Source organism: Lissotriton vulgaris, chromosome 10 (assembly GCF_964263255.1).
Source record: "Lissotriton vulgaris chromosome 10, aLisVul1.2, whole genome shotgun sequence".
NCBI classification, from domain to species: domain Eukaryota; kingdom Metazoa; phylum Chordata; class Amphibia; order Caudata; family Salamandridae; genus Lissotriton; species Lissotriton vulgaris.
This window is the reverse complement of record NC_141698.1, coordinates 990953223-990970094: the sequence shown is the minus strand read 5'-3', so window position 1 is coordinate 990970094 and position 16872 is coordinate 990953223.

The following is a 16872-nucleotide window of genomic DNA, read 5'->3' as shown; positions in this document are numbered from 1 at the left end:
TGTCAGTAGATTAAATAGTTCTGGGGTTTGTAAGCATGCATATAGTTTCAATCTGATGCTGACCAGGATGAAGTTCAGGTCAGATGTACTAATCAGGTTCACCCTGGTAAGAATTTCTACCTTTTGACTTTAGTCCTTTAGGTCCTAATCCACCACATAAATACCCTTCTAAAGCCCCTAGGACATCAAGGAGGTACTTAAAGACATACAGGGTGGCAGGCAGAAGCCAAAAAGAGGGTCCAGTCCAGGTCCAGTTGCTACTGATCAGCTGTGAAGTTGCAGGAAAATTCCTATGTAGCTTGTTGTTTACCTGTTGTTTTAATAGGAGGTCAGTCATATGAACATTGTAGTCCTCTTCTTTGTCCAGAGTACAAAAGAGAGATCAGACCCAGTCTTCTAGGCTCTTCTCAGGTCTCAAACAACAGGGGTTGTCCTCTTCCAATCTTGTACAGGTACAGGAGTATCCTAAAGTGGGTGCCCGTAGAAGCCTTGCTTATGCCTGTCACTAGCTAGTGATTGGGAACGACCCCTGGGAATACTCTAACCAGTGAGATAAAAAATCCTGCTGCCACACCTACCCATCTGGGCTCTTTTCAAGGTGGCCAAACTCTTTGGCTACACTAAACTTGAGCTCTAAGTGCTGGGTGTATATAAGTGGGAAGTGCACTGTGGAAATCCTAGTGTATTTCCACATCTACACTCTAGTTCTAGGTAGCAACTGAACCCAAACAAATTCAGAGACAGATATCTTATAGGATACAGCTGAGCTTTTAGTAACCAGACAGTGGATACACACAAATTATCTTTTTTAATTTGGTTTCCCTCCTTTTATTGATCTGACAATGTGAAGTCAACAAGAGACCACTGTGAAGCAGGCTGGTTTGGCTGGAGGTACAAAAGAAGGATGCAGGTCCGGGAGTTAGCTACATCTGCTTGTGACAGGGTAGGCCTCTTTGAAGTTTATCAAGTACTTGGGCCCAGAGCACAGGCCATCCTATCAAGGGCACAATAATTCTTCCTACAACCAAGGCTTTTATCCCTGCCCTGGGAGCATATTCACACATCAAGCATGCCATTTACTGGCTGATAGAAACGATGGAGCAAAACACATGCAAAGCTTCCAGGGACTTTAGACAAGGCTAAGGTCACTTTTTTTTTAAATGTTATCTCTCTAAAATATGTATCACAAATCTGATTCCACCAATGGAATGGCCTTCCGGTAAATAGTTCAAAACTCTCAAAAATTGTAAGTGTTTTCTAGGTGGAAATAACATTTATTAAACTTAACATTCTATCACAGTTCTTTTCTACCAGTCATCCTTGCTAGAGTGAAAACTGTTTCGAAGTGATAGTCACTGCAAGGGCATGTTTTACAATAACATGTACACGTTTCACCTATAAATACCATGCACCCTACCTTAATAGGCAGTAAGGCTTGCTTAGGAACAACAGAAACATTTAGGAGGATGGTTTAGACCTTTCAAAAGTGGTTATTTTGACAGGTTGAATTTGCAGTAAAATCCTTAATAGCTTAGCTACTGTTTGCATGCCTATGGTTACATTGTCCTTGTAGAGGATGGCATAAAGTGTGCTGCATATGTGATATTTAACTTAATAAAATAGCCTTGGTACTACATAGTAGAGACTTATAGATAGGGTATATATGCAAATTAGGTGTATACTAATTTGATAATGTTGAAAGGGGGATCACAAGCACTTTACCATTGGTCAGCAAGGCTAAATTGCACAAAGTTCTAAATCCAGCAAAATAGGATTCCGCAAAAAGGCATAATACATTCTGGGGTGACGGAAAGAGCACATTTCCAATGCTAACCATTCTACAGAGCATCCTATTGTTCTCATCATTACCTCCTTAGACTCCATCAAATATACTGGTTGCTTTCTGAGAAGCTAGTCTGATCACAGTGATATCATTTTCTCTTTTTACATCGGTGTGTGCAACCCTTCCCCTCATACCAACATTTTCCCTTTTTGTAAACAGATTTTTAAGAAAGTTCATTTGGGTAATATTCAACTACAGAATGGTCTGATTCTTTCTACCTTGAATAGGATGCTGAAACATTTTCTTCCAATCACAAGTCTTGGTTGTCTGTTATGTGTGATGCTGTACTTAGTAAATGTTTCTTTCTTTGCTGTAGGCCAAATGCTGCTTGGTATACTGAAGCCTCTTCCAATCAAAACATGCATAAAAAGGCTATTGATAGGATCACGGAATGCTTGAAATGATATTGCTCATGCTTGTCTGGGGGTTTTTGTTGATTGATTTGATGGCTGTATTTCAAAGGATAGACTACAAATATGTTGTGATTCAAACATCATTTTGCCTAAATATCACCTACAAGTGCTTTGAGCATTTACAACATTATGTAAAATATCATAATATTGACAACAAAAATATAAACTCCAAAATGACTGTAAAAATAATTGCAGAATTAATTAAAGGCATTTTGCAGTCTGTAAAGTAGCACCCTGGTAGAACTAGCCTACTTCTGGAGTTCTCCACAATGACTCACCTATCTTTTCTACTAAGAGATCTCTGCGTTGGTGGTGAAAATCTACACATGTATACATATAGTATTTAGTAATAAATGTGGTGGAAAAATGGTGAATGACTACTACAAAATTAGTGGAATTAAGGGGAAATCCAAGAGGGATTCATTAAAGGAAATTCTAATACAAACCATACCACATTAGAGTTCACCAATTGCTTACCTTAACATAGACTTCTAATTCCACTGCAGTACTTATTGTGACAAAACAGACTTAGGTGTACTACACCCAAACCTTGTCAATTAACATACATGGCAAACTATTGGTACTGCATTACACTCCCAATGAAAACAAAGGAGGAGGGAACAATAACACCCCATAGAAAAAATGTAAACTAAAATAAATGAATTCCAAAATTGAAAATATGCTATTTTTTTGGTTAAAAAACATATGTATAATTAACTAGCAGCCCGTCCCGACCTTGTCCGGGAGCAATCAGGCTTCCCCGACCCCCGCCCGCCCCGACATTGTGCAGCAGCCCGGCCCCCTGCCCGCCCCGACATTGTCAAGCAGCCCGGGCCCCCACCCGCCCCGTCCCCCGCCTGCCCCGACCCCCGCCTGTTTGGAGCCTTAACTCAGCCGCCGCTCCTCCCCATGCTCCTCATTTCACCGCACATTGTGCAGCAGCCCGGCCCCCGCCTGCCCCGACATTGTCAAGCTGCCAGGGCCCCCGCCGGTTCCGTCCCCCGCCTGCCCCGTCCCCCGCCTGCCCCGACCCCCGTCTGCCCGGAGCCTTACCTCAGCCGCTGCTCCTCCCCCACGCTCCTCATTTCACCACTCCGCCGCTCCTCGCAGCTTACCGCTCCTACCACCTGTCTGCCGGTCCTAACCACCATTCCGCCGTTCATCACCGCTCCTCCCCCGCACCATGTCCGCCGCTCCTCCTCGCGTTCCTGGACGCCGCTCCTCCCCGCGCTCCTGATGTCAGCACGCAGGTCGCGGCAGGCGCTACTTCGAAGGGACTATTTTTTTTTAATGTTCATTTTTTATATAAGGCATATCTTTATACTTTATATAGCCTATGTCCATCTGCACACCCTGACGATTACAATGATGTATCGGGTGTGTGGATTGGCGCTGTGGTTCCCGAGTTTACCCGCCTCAAAGGTGCAAAGTTCTTCCTTTATAATAGTAGTATAGATAATATGCGGTGTTATTTTTTTAGTTTATTATTACATTTAATGTTAAAGGAGATGGAATTACAATTTTATTAATTAATTGTAGTTACAATTTTAATAATTATTTGTAATAATTAGGAAAGTCCATAAACTGGAGGACTTAGATGTACTACTCTAACCCTACATAAGAAACATTATGGAAAGTCTATAATTTATTGGGAAGTGAAACAGGCTGTCCTAAATCCAAATAGCTTTGAGGCAAGTACCTACTTTTGAAGTGTTTCATTTACTAATCTAATGCCTGGCCTACAAACATTTTAGAAAGTATATTATTGGGGTGGAGGCAACACACTATTTAAGTCAATAAAAAGATATATTATTCAGTTGTACTCCTTTGAAATAAAGGCTTGATTAATACACTTATTATGGAATAATAGCTAACAAAGACATTGACAACTGTATATGAAATACTATAACACATAAATCCTAAAAATGCCTAATAATTTAATTTAAACAAAATGAGAATTTCAATAGAAGCCCATGTTCTGGTGTTAACATGGGTTTCTATTGGAATTCTCTATGGCATATTATCCAGCCCATTATCGCCGTTTTAGCTGCAGTTTCCTGCCGCTAAAGCGGCGATCCTTTTAAGGCCGTTCCTTGATAATATGCCCCCACTCATAGTTATCTGGCCGTGCTAGACTAGGGGAAAGTCATAAGTTCAAGGTAACTGTGTTGGAGCTCAGGGCAGATACAGGGACCAGGTTAGTCTTGCTGCCATGTTCCCTGCTCAAGTCCGGCACAAAGAGGTCCCTTTGCATTCAAGGAGATCGTGAGTTAGAGACTTTCAGGTCAAAGAGCAGGTTGTGTGTCATGGACAGTAGCCGCTGGAGCTATGTGTTGGTTCATTATTGCAGATGGTCACTGATGGTGTGAAGTGCAGGTCAAATGTAGCTGTTTGTCATTGACAATTGCTGCTGGCACAAAGAGCAGTTTCGACCAGAGCTTTGTGTTAGTGATCCCTGCGGGAGGGCAGAGTTTTGGCACAAATGTCCATTCTCAATTGTGAAGATTCCAAACTTTAGGATTTTCACCTTTTATTTAGGAAGATCTCTTAATGATACCAATCAAGGGGAAAGGATCTGGGAGGGAATCACCTGGGCATCAGAATTCACTTCAGCATAGGTCAGCAGATGGGCTCAGACAAGTCTAGGGAGCTCCAGTTGGTGCTGATCAGCTGGGCAGTTGCTGGGAGGCATCTTGAAGCTTGTCATTTCCTGTAGCTCACACAGAGATGGCAGCCAACTGACCCTAGGAATCACTCTGGGAAATTTGATATTAAGACAAGGTGGTCTAGTCTTCCACCTTCTGACAGCAAGGCATCCTTCTAGTAGCAGGGCAGACCTTCTGACAGTAGGGCAGCCCTCCTACTGAATCTTCCACAGTGCTAGTCTTTTTGTGGGGGAATATCCCTGACCTACAACCAAAAGTGGTTCTAGTCAGTTCTTCCCCTTTCCCTGGACCCGGCTACAAACTTTCTAGGGTGACATGGGCAAGCTTGATGTCAGGCTCCTTTGTGTGTGCTGCAGGCAGGGCCCTTCAAAATGTAATCAGGGGTCCTCCCATCCATTCTTTCAGTAAGACTTTAAACCTCACACCTATGTTGCCTTTGTTGCACTGCCTAGAAGAAATACACAGACTCTAACAGCAGAGACCTTCACAGTTATGTGACCCAGGACACTGGCAGAAAGATACCGTTGGATAGGACTAGAAATTGCCAACTTTCTGAAAGTGTCATTTTAAAAATTGCTACTTAAAATCCGACTTCACCATTAAGGTGGGTTTTAAATTACAATTCATTTGAGTGTAACCAGCATATTTGTATTGCTCTCAATCTGAATTTGGCACTTATTAATTGTAATAAGTTAACAGAATGATAGTCTATTTGAGAGGTAGCCTTTCAGCCGTAAAACACGATTTTAGGTGTTTCTTACTGTACGGAGTGGCGCAAAGAGTGCTGCTGCCCACTAGTACCATTTAATTGACAGGCCCTTGGTAAACGTAATACCATTTAATAGGAATTTACAATAAGTTGAATGTGTCAATTAGGTGTAGTCCAATTAGACCATGTTTTGAGGAGAGAGATCAAGCACTTTGTCACTGGTTAGCAGGCATATAGTGCACAGAGTCCACTGATTCTGTGGATCTAGTATTCCCAATTGCAGGACACCCATACTGGTGAGCTTATGCCCAACAAACACACAAACAAATAAGTAAATAGAATACATTTTATGTTGTTTTGGATTTGACACCATATGTGGCTGTCGTGGGTTACTTTTGTAGAGTTGTTTTTAATTGTACCAATTATATTGAGAATATAGGTCATCATTTACAACATATTTGTGGAAAACGATGTTTTTTATTCACCACACTAGGATATACACTTTTGCACAATGTTAATTATTCTATATATCTAGCAGTTGACATGTTTGCATTCTGTGACCATGTACTCTGCATAGTGAGGATAGGTGTTGTCAAGAAACATGTTATAGTCTTGATTCTCTCTCATCTGAACCCACCTCCTTATTGACACACATAATAGTAATAGTAATAAAATAACGTGTTTTTATATAGCACCCTTTCTAAGCGCTGTAAATAAATTCTACTATTGGTCAAGTTAATAGGCAAGACAGGGTTTCTTTGGGCGGAACAGGACATGATGCTCTTTATATAGGTGTCAAACCTTCAATTAAAAATATATTAAATTATTGCTACAAGGTAGATGAGAAATATATTTGCAAGGTCTATAATTGAGTTGCCTGTACTCAACTAACCGCAGTATGTTCAATGTCTTTTTGAATATGATTATACAAAAAAAGCAGTGGTGAATGGAGCAAGACATTTCCCTTTCTAGTTATACACTACCCTGCTTTCTCATCTGTGTTTCAAAGGTGACTGATGGAAATGAGGTTTCCAGTTTTTCCTATCTCTTTGTTCCTGCCAGAGCTGAAATTGCTGGTTTTACGTACAGTACTGTAGATCAAAGGCATCTTTCAAATGTAGCCCAAATTGATAATCTCCAGACTACTATCCACCTTGTACTCAGAACACAAATAAAATCTATAATGACATGAGCTTGGTAAATATGGTTCTTCTGTTCGATTAAGAAAAAAGCAGATTATACATGTGTTAGACTTCAAAGGCTTGTCTTTAGGAAGGGTGTTTTTACCTATCAAAGTCAGCACTCCTGTTTCTGTGTATCTAATAGCAAACAGGACACGGGCAGCTACAGAAAATAAAGAATTATGCTGTTTGATGTAAGAAATTGGAAGAGAGAGTACGTACGAAATGTAAAAAGTGCAGGAAGGACTGTGTAAACTCACTCCACCGCTAACATACAGATTCTGAAGCAAATTTGATCTGAACAGAAAATGTGGCACAGATATATAGAAACAGTAATCAAGATCTGATATCAATAATGCTCACTAATCCTATTACACATAGACACAGCAATGTGTATTTAAGGAAGCTATTTATTCAGCCCGGAATTCCAGCACAACCTAAATAAATATCGGAAAGCCCTTTGACAGTTTACAAATCGTGGGTGCCACAAATAATCTAAAATTAAGAAAAATGATCTAAATTTGCTTCAACAATTAAACGGGAAGGTAAAACAGAAACCTTGCTTTTTCTATTATATTCTTTTCTTACAGAAAAAGGTGAAAATACATATCCTATTGTGATCTATTGGGGATAAGGTTCTGCATTTCCCACACAAAAGTTTAGGCTATCCACACATGGGAGCAGATTAAGAGAAAGTCTGGTTTAAGGCATGATTTTTGTTTAAGACCAGGATTCCAATCACTCAATCAATCAATAAATCAGGGATTTACAGAGCTTACTACTCACCCATGAGTGTTTCAAGATGTTGAGGGGGACGTACAAGCAGCTCTGTGGTCATCCGAAGAGCCAGGTCATGAGGTCCTTTCTGAATAGTGGCAGTGTTGAGCTTTGTCTGATGCTGAGGTGGAGTTCATTACAGGTCTTGGTCATGATGTAAGAGAAGGATCCACCATTCATTCTGGCCCTGTGGATGTGGGGGACCGTGGCTAGGGCTAGGCCGGCGGAGCGGAGGTTTCTCTTGGGGGGGTGGAAGGAGATTCTTTCGTTGAGGTATTGGGTCCGGTGGTATGGAGGGCTTTGTAAGTGTGCGTTAGCAGTTTGGCAGGTATTCATTTTTTAACGGGGAGCCAGTGGAGGTCACGGAGGTGCTGAGTGATGTGGTCATGTTGTGGGATGCTGAGGAAGAGTCTGGCTGTGGCATTCTGGACGGTCTCGAGTTTGTGAAGGAGTGTTTTGTTGATTCCGGCATAGTGCGCGTTACCGTAGTCCAGTTGGCTGGTGGTATGTACGTGGGAGATGGTCTTCCTGGAGTCTGGGGTATCCATTTGACGGTCTTGTGGAGTATGCGGAGGGTATTGAATCATATGGAGGACACAGCATTGATCTGGTGGTTCATGGTGAGTGAGGAGTCGAGTATGAAAAAGAGGTTGCAGGCATGGTCTGTGGGGGGGTGGGTTTCTGAGGGCAGGGGGGCACCAGGTGTAGTCCCATGAGAAGGGGGTGCCCACGAGGATGAGGACTACCATTTTCTCCGAGGTGAGCTTCAGGCATCTGCTACTCATCCAGGATGCGAGGTCCTTCATTCCTTCTTGGAAACTGTGACTGGTGATGTCGGGTTCCTTGGTGAGGGACAGGATGACCTAGGTGTATCATACTTTTCTTGCATCTGTGTTTTCTGACGATGGTTGCGATGGGGTCCATGTAGACATTGAAGAATATAGGGCTGAAGGGGGTTCCTTGGGGTACTCTCATCCGATCTTGTGGCACTCTGCATCTGATCTCTGTAGGTTCAGCGAGGAAGGGTGGGAGTTTTATTCTCTATGTTTTGCCTGAGAGAAAAGATCAAATTCAGTCTAAGGCACTTCCCTGGATACCGGTGTCATGGAGTCTGGTGGCTAGTGTGCAGTAGGAGACAGTGTTGAAGGCTGCTGAGAAGTCTAGTAGTATGAGGGCTACAGTGTGGCCTTGATCGAGGAGGGTGTGGATGTCATCAGTGATGGCTTTGAGGGCAGTCTCGGTGCTGTGGTTGCTGCGGAATACGGATTGAGATGAGCCGAAGATGTTGGTTTTCATTGAAGTGTTTTAGCTGGGTGTTGATGACTTTCTCAATGACTTTGGCAGTGAAGGGGAGAAGAGAGATGGGCCTGTAGTTCTTGAGGTCAGTCGGGTCTGTGGAGGGTCAATTCAAGAAAGGGTCAGTTCAGCACTATCCAGATAGCAGTGTTAGAAAAATGACTTGTTAATCACAAAAATTCCTTCAACAGTACAGTCAAAATATATGCGTAGTTTATTAAGAGTAGTCTCAATATCAATCAAGCCAAGGTCTTTTTGCATATGATTTTCTTTTTATTCACAAGCGTCAAAAAAACAACCAGCCAACACGTGTTTCGTCAGTACAGAGTCTGTACTACGACTTTCTCAAGGCTAAACGTCGTTGAAAACGAGCTTGCCGTGTGCAAATATGGTATGATAACCTCATAGATTGTATTATTCACAGTCACTACGGGATGTAGTTACAGAAATATGCGCAATAATGTAAAAGACGGCCCAGACCGGATAGTAAATAGAATGCTGGAACAAAGTACTTAAATGTTGTTGAAGTGTAAATACTTTTGGCAATGGCCGATTATATTATTCAAGAGGTGACCCCACTAATGTATAAATACGATAGTGGTAGAGACCACTACAATGGTATCATGTGTAAAATAACCTTCTGCCCGTCTGGTGATGTAAAAAGATGGAATGCTCGTTATTGATAGTGATGGCAGAGTGTCAGTGATTTGGAGAAGCCATATCCGTGATCCCGAGTGTTAGCGTCCGGCAAGCATGATAACGCAACTGGAACTCTGGAGGGCTTCTTGAGGAGGGGTTTGAATTCGGCGCATTTGCAGTCGGGTACGTGGTTGTTTTGAGGGTGCAGTTAATTGTCTGTTGCAGGTCTGGTGCGTTGGTGGCCCTTTGGAAGAGGTGCGGAAGGCAGGGGTCAATGGATGCTCTAGATTGGATGCTTTTCATAGTCCTTGCAGTGTCTTCTGTGAAGACAGGGGTCCAGTTTAGAAGGGTCAGTTGAGTGGCGTCACTGGTGGAGAGTGTAGGGTCGGTGCCATGGTCTTCATTGTCAAAGTTGTCACAGAACAATCTTATGGTGGAAAAAGGAGCTGAGTTTATTGCAGAGGTCTTAGGAGGGAGGGATGTTGGTAGTTTCGCTGTGGGGTCTGGTGAATTATTGTATGCTGTTCCTTGGAGTTGTGGGAGTTCGAGAGGATACTCTCCTGGATGAAGTTTTTCTTAGTTGATTTGATGATTTAGTGGTGTGCCGTCGTGGGGGCCTTGTAGGAGGTGCATGCTTTCAGGGATTTTCATTTTCTCCATACTTTCTCCAGCCATTGGCATGGGTGCTTTGATTCTTGGAGGTCTGTAGAGAACCAGGTGTCTTTTGCGTTTTGTTGTCTGGTCGAGATATGCAGAGGTGCAAGAGTGTTGGTGCAGTTTGCCATCCATTGGTAAATGTTGTTTGCTGCTGTGTTTGCATCTGTCGTGGTAGGGAGAAGAGTGCAGCTGAGGACGGAGGTGAGGTATTCTTCAGTGATTTTGCTTCCAGTACTGCCTGGGAGACGTGCTTGAGCTTGTGTGCGGTGGGTTTTGAAAAGGAGAAATGGTTGCAGTGGTGGTCAGACCAGAAAGGTTGCATAGGGTGACTGAAGCGAATGTTGTTTCCTCCAGCGAAGATTGGGTCGAGAGTGTGTTCTGCCATGCGGGTGGGGGTGGAGACGAGTTGCTTCAGTCCAAAGATGGCAAATTTCTCTAGGAGGGCGGTGTTGTTGGTGTTGCTGAGGTCCTTGAGGTGGAAGTTCAGGTCTCCAAGCAGTAGGTAGTTTGTGGAAGTGAGGACGTGGTGAGTGATGTAGTCTGCAATGGCATTGCTGAGCGAGGAGTGGGGTCTGGGCGGTCTGTGTGCAAGTGTCCTGTCGAGTGATATTCTGGGATTGGGCTGGATCTGGTAATGGATGTGTTCTATTAAGTGGGTGTCTGGGGCAGCAGCGGTGGGAAGAAGACAAAAACAGAGGCAAAGATAGAAAATAGGCAAAAAGGCAAAGCATGAAAAACAAATCAGAAACAGCAACAGAAAAGACGGAAAAAGGCCTACAGAGCAGATCAGCAGAAGAGCAGGCTCTTCCACTGGACAATCAGGGATGAGGCACAGGCAGAAGCCTGCTGATGGAGGAGGGCATTGAACACCTACCTGGGTTTCTAGTAACCCCGGATGAAACTTCTTTGAAAGTGGCAAAATCTTTTTCAATATCCAGTATTATGCATGATGCCTGAGATTACAGTATGCCACATCCATTATATGAGATGTTGTTTTGGTAAAAATTCCCATTACAGGAGCATGGGAACAATGCAAACGGAACAAAGGCCAGTGGCTGATGTTTCTGTCATGTGCAAATTCACACTTTCCGATCTTGCAATTCTTCTCCCTGCAGATATCTGACATGAGCTGGCATTTTGACAATTTGCATAACAACTTTCAATTTATAAGGAATGAAATAGAGGAAATATAGGACCAAAGCAGTCAATCTTCAATATCAGTTATGCTGCTTAATGCAAGGAAGATTTGAGAGAAGCCAGTGAATTGTAGAAATGCCGGAGGGGATGGCATTCCCTTAGTCAAGTCTGGTGAGTTCAGTGCTTAAATCACATACTTTAGGGCCTGTTGTAGAAGGGGAGATTGATACCCTTGATTAGCCAAGCTCACACTGCCCAAAATCTACTCCAAATTAAGAAAAAGCTGAAAACACTACTCTTTAAATAGCATTACATCACAATGAAGTAACAATCTTTCTTTGCGTCAATCACTCATTTACTCTTTGCCATCACTTCTTTTTGCTACGTTTTTGTTAAACAAATGCCAAACACATAGATAGATACCTAAGAGCAAGAGCCCATGCATGCTTTAATCTTTACTGTGGACCACTGGATGCCTCAATAAGAGAATCCAGGGGCATATTATCAAGGGGGTTTATCTCCGCTTTTATGGCTTTAAAAGCCAAGAAAGCGGAGATAAAATTATCTCCCTATTACCAAGCTGTCGCTAACACCAGTTAGCGACAGCTAGTAGGAGATAGCGACCATCTTGGGCCCCACTTTGCATGTCAGTGATATTTATCACTAATGAGATGCAAAGTGGGCGTGCCAAGATGTTAGAGACTGAAAACAGTCGCTAACATCGCTATCTCCTATTACCAACTTTTGGAGATATTCGCGCTAAGCGGGAATATCTCCAAAAGCTAACACCTGCCCTGAGCAGTTCTTAGCCATGTTATCCAATGGGAGGTGGATAACATGGCTAAGAGCATTTGCTCGATAATGCATGAATATCGCTGACTTTTCAGCGATATTCATGCATTTCGGCCGATGTGCGGCGATAATTTTTGTCTCTAAACAAGTTAGAGACAAAAATTATCGCTAGTTGTTGGTAATATGCCCCCCAGTTATTTTATTTCACCCCTTTAATGACATCAAGCACATCAACGCCATGGCCAGAAATGTCAATAGTTATAGGCATTGCTTGCAAGGTTGTTGAAATGCTTTTGGAAATGATGGTAACTATCTCAAGTGAAGCCCTGTGATCTAGCACTTTCAATGATGGTTGGAATGTGATCTAGGATTTAGGTACAGTCTAGACAATTTTTTGGACATGGGTTAAGCAAGATTTTGACCAAATGGGTAAAATGTTTTGTTAGCATTAAATGTAAGATGATCAGCAGTCTTCCAAGATGGCATGGTATCAAAAGTCAAAGCTACTCAGATGATATCAACAGGATTAGAAATCTTCAGACAAAAGATGGGTTAATACAGGTCAAGGATGTATTTCTATGGTTTTTTGGATAGTTTCCTAATATTGTTAGTCTTTCAAAATACATTATCTTTTTATTCTAGTCGAAGGATAAAACGAGTAACTGAAAGAAGAAATTTAAATTATGGTTCTCTACACATTGTTTGGATCTTATTAAATAATTCAGTTTATTATTTTACCAGGAGTAAATTCATTCTCCAATTTTCATGGTTTACTCTGCTTGTAACAAGGATTGTGTTTTGGCATTCTCATTATTGTCAAGTTGAAAAGTATACAGGAAACCACATTTCCATAGAAATCAAATTTTCATTAACTGCTACTCTGTCTAAACAAATTTGCAATATGAGTCACAGGATTGAAAAATTATTGCCCAAGAAACCATGTTTTTGGAATAGGGTGTCAACCTGAGAGGTTTGATGTTCTTAATGCTTTAAATCAAGGTTTGGACAAAGAGGTTGGTCCTTCACCACGTTCTTAGAGATTTTGAGGGGAGGGCGACCCCTTTAATAAACCACACTGTCTGGTCGGGATATAACAAGATTTCTGAGAGAGGATGACTTACGGAGTAAAGTGCCTGACAGTGGCAGGAAGGAACAAGGGCGCAGTTCTAATTATAGGACAATTGTTGAAAGGCTAAATTCTGGATTTGGGGTAAACCAGGTGTGTAGTAAAGCAGAATCTGGTAGAACATGAGCAAAGCTAGGGAAGGACCACTGGAGCAGAGCTGGAAGAACTGGAGTAGAGATTAAAATTGCAGGACTGGAGCACACCTTGACCAAAGAATTAAACAGTGGGTGCAAGCCGCAGGATTTTTGACACAGAATCCAGAAGCTCTTTATAGGCTGGTTCTTCTACAGAAACCACCTGAAACCTGACAGGAACAGGCAGGTCTCCGAATGGAAGCCATCTGACAAGAAATGACTGGTCTCTGAACAGGAACCAACTCAGAGAAGGGTGTTGAATGTGGACAAGAATCAACTGAGAGAAAGGACTGGACCTTGCACAGAATTAGCAAACACCTGAATGAAAGTGGCTTGTCTGGTAAATTGACATGCTGAAATGATGTTAATTCTTAGTAGCCATCTTTAAATGTAGTCTGTACTTGGTGACCATCTCACATGTTCTATAAAAATTGAGTTGTATGAAGCTTAATGCTTACAGTCATGCCTATTGCTGTCCCGAAGCATAATACAAATAATGTTAAGGCATTACATCTGTCTTAAAACTTGAAGTGCAAAAACAGAGTAATATGCCACCTCAGACAGGAAAAGGTATGGCATTGCACTTCAACTGTAATAACATTTGTAAGAAAGTGGATCTTTAGTTGGAAGGACACAGTCAGTCAGCCTGACACCATACATCTCTGACTCATGTGACCTCACCTACTGAATTTCAAAATGATTGTTCCTGAGCCAAACCCTCTTCCATGCATACATGATTCCTCTAGCCTGCATCATCCACTCTCATGACATGCATCCTCTACTAAAACGACGACATGCAACTCATACTCTCCCTCCCAGATAAGATGCTCAGTACCCAGATCTAGTTCTATGCTTGCATGAATGAAATCACTGACTGAATGAAGACCAACTGTCTGAACCTGAACACCGACATGACCAGAATCGTGAAGTTTGGGAAGAGCACTGCACCGTGGGGTTCTATTAAGTGGCCAACAGAGTTAGGACCAACAACGCCATGAACTCAGGATCTTCATCGGCAGCAAGCTCAACATGACAGCCCTCGTCAATGCCGTCACCACATCATGATTCCAAATCTTGAAGATACAGAGAAAGATGCTAAGAATGATTTTCAAATGGCTACCAATCAGCAGCCAGAAAACCATCACTCCTGCGTGCTTCACAAGCAAGCTAGATTAAGGCATCACCTCCATCTTTGATGGGATCAACAAAAACCCACCAAAAGGCTGCATACTGTTCAGAACTCAATGGCCAGAATCATTCTCAACCTCATGCTCCTCTGAAAGCCCAAAACAGGTCCTAGGATGTTTTTTTGCCATCCTGGGAGGACCTGGCCTGGCAGTTCGGACTGGACTGTTCCAATTGGGCGTAGGGTCAAGACTGATTTGCACATGGCTGAGTCCAAACTGGAATGGCGTGCAAGAAAATGATGGATGTAGGCCCAGATCTCTGTACTGGAGTAAAAGTATGACATTGTTTTGCAATCTGTCCATCAATTGTTTTTTTTGCATTTGTCATCCCGAGTGGGACAGGTATGCCCAGATGTGGGTCCCGTGCTCTCCATTCCACTGGAGTCAATCTATCCAGGCTGATGAGGACTGAATGCCCGAAACCAGTCCTAGGATGCTTGTTTCCATTACAGTGAGGACCTAGCCTGGCAGTTCGGGCTGGACTGTTCCCATTGGGCGCAGGGTAAAGACTAATTTGCATATGGCTGGTTCCAAACTGGAATGGCATGGTGAGCAAAAAAACAATGGATTTAGGCCCAGATATCTGTACTGGGGTGAATGTATGACATTGTTCCGCATTCTGTCCATCAATTGATCTTTTTGCGCTCACATAACATCACACCTGAAGTAGCTCCACTGGCTCCCATACACAAACAACAACCGATTTAACTCCTCACCCACATTTTCAAGACACTGCATAACACTGGCTCTACTTCAACAAGACCATTACATTTTACAAATCTTCTAGACACCTCTGCTTATTGGTACTCTCACTTGCATACATCCCATGAATATGGATAACAAGATCGTGTGGTCCAGCCTTCTCCTACATTGCTCCAAACGTGTGAAATGGCCTACCACTACTAATACAAGCCTACTCCTCACCTCTTGAATTCCACAGGAAGTTAAAGAGTGACTTTTGGTATAGTCACATTAGGCCTTGATTTGACAAGACTGACACCTACTCAGTACTAGAATACCCTCCAAGGTAATAGCGTTCTCTCCAAATCTGAAAACCATAACGTTATTTGGGTTCAATGGGTGCCCACTTCAAGGATTTGCAACACTATCCAATAAAGGCACAACATTAGCCTTAGCTCATCCCCTTGTAAGCTATAGCACAGAACAAATTGGATTAATTTAGGAGAATATGTGAAGTATTCAGACAGTACCAAGCACTAATAAAGTCAACCACTAAACAATTGAAATCCTAAACCATGATGGAAAAATAGAGTATATTTCCATACCAAAAAACATCCTCATAACAAAAATCAAATAAGAGGAGCTGTAGATGCAAGTTTTTAAGGTTTTAGGTGAAAAGAGTGCCAAAACCAATTAGCATCAACAACAGTCAATGGTCATGGTAGGCCGGGACCTAGGCACATTTGGAGGCTGACAATGATGGATCCAGAGGTTAGATATATAAAGCGGGATGGCCCGGTCAATGATTAAACTTTTTTAGTTACTCTGCAAAATCGAACTCAAACTTTCTCACTTAAGGCAAGGTAGCAGGCTGTGTCCTGAAGATCTCACTCTCACCAAAGTTAAATTGGTAGTAAGTGATCTCACGCCCACCAAAGTTAAATAGGCATAAGTGAGGCCTTGCAGAAGCTGTTGATTTTGAAAGAAAATCCTCTGAGAGGGAAAAGTCATGTTTTGTGCCTGGCACTGTCATTGCTCTGATCAAATACTTTCAGCACATTTGCCCAGTCAGGATTTCTACATTGGATTACTTCAGCTGGACAAGGTGGCAGGCTGTATCCAGGTATGACTTCATGGGTTAGATATCTTCTTGCCGAGGGCAAGCTGAAATGGATTTGCTGCAGCGGAAAAGCTCGAAATGGACCTAGCCTGTTTCTTCAGCCCATTAGGGCTGTGTCCCAACCTGAAAGGCTTTGCTTGTTTGTAAGAAATTGGATTGTTGGTTGAAGAGGTAAATCCCTGCTCAAGAAGAAACAACAATCCTTGTCAGGGTAAAGTTACAATCAAACCTATGCTCAACCCCCTGGTCGCTTGGCACAGAGCAGTCAGGTTTATCTTAGAGACAATGTAAAAAGTATTTGCATAACACTTCAAACAGTAACACAGTAAATACTCACCAAAAAAAGAATCCCACACTAGTTTGGGAAAATAGAGTATTTTTTTAAATAAATAAGACAATACCAAAATGACAAAAATCCAATCAGCAGAACCACAGATAGGCTGCTTTAAATATTTCAGGTAAAATAGTTACAAAAAGAACTTATCGCCAATTATGTATATTTAGCGGCACCGGA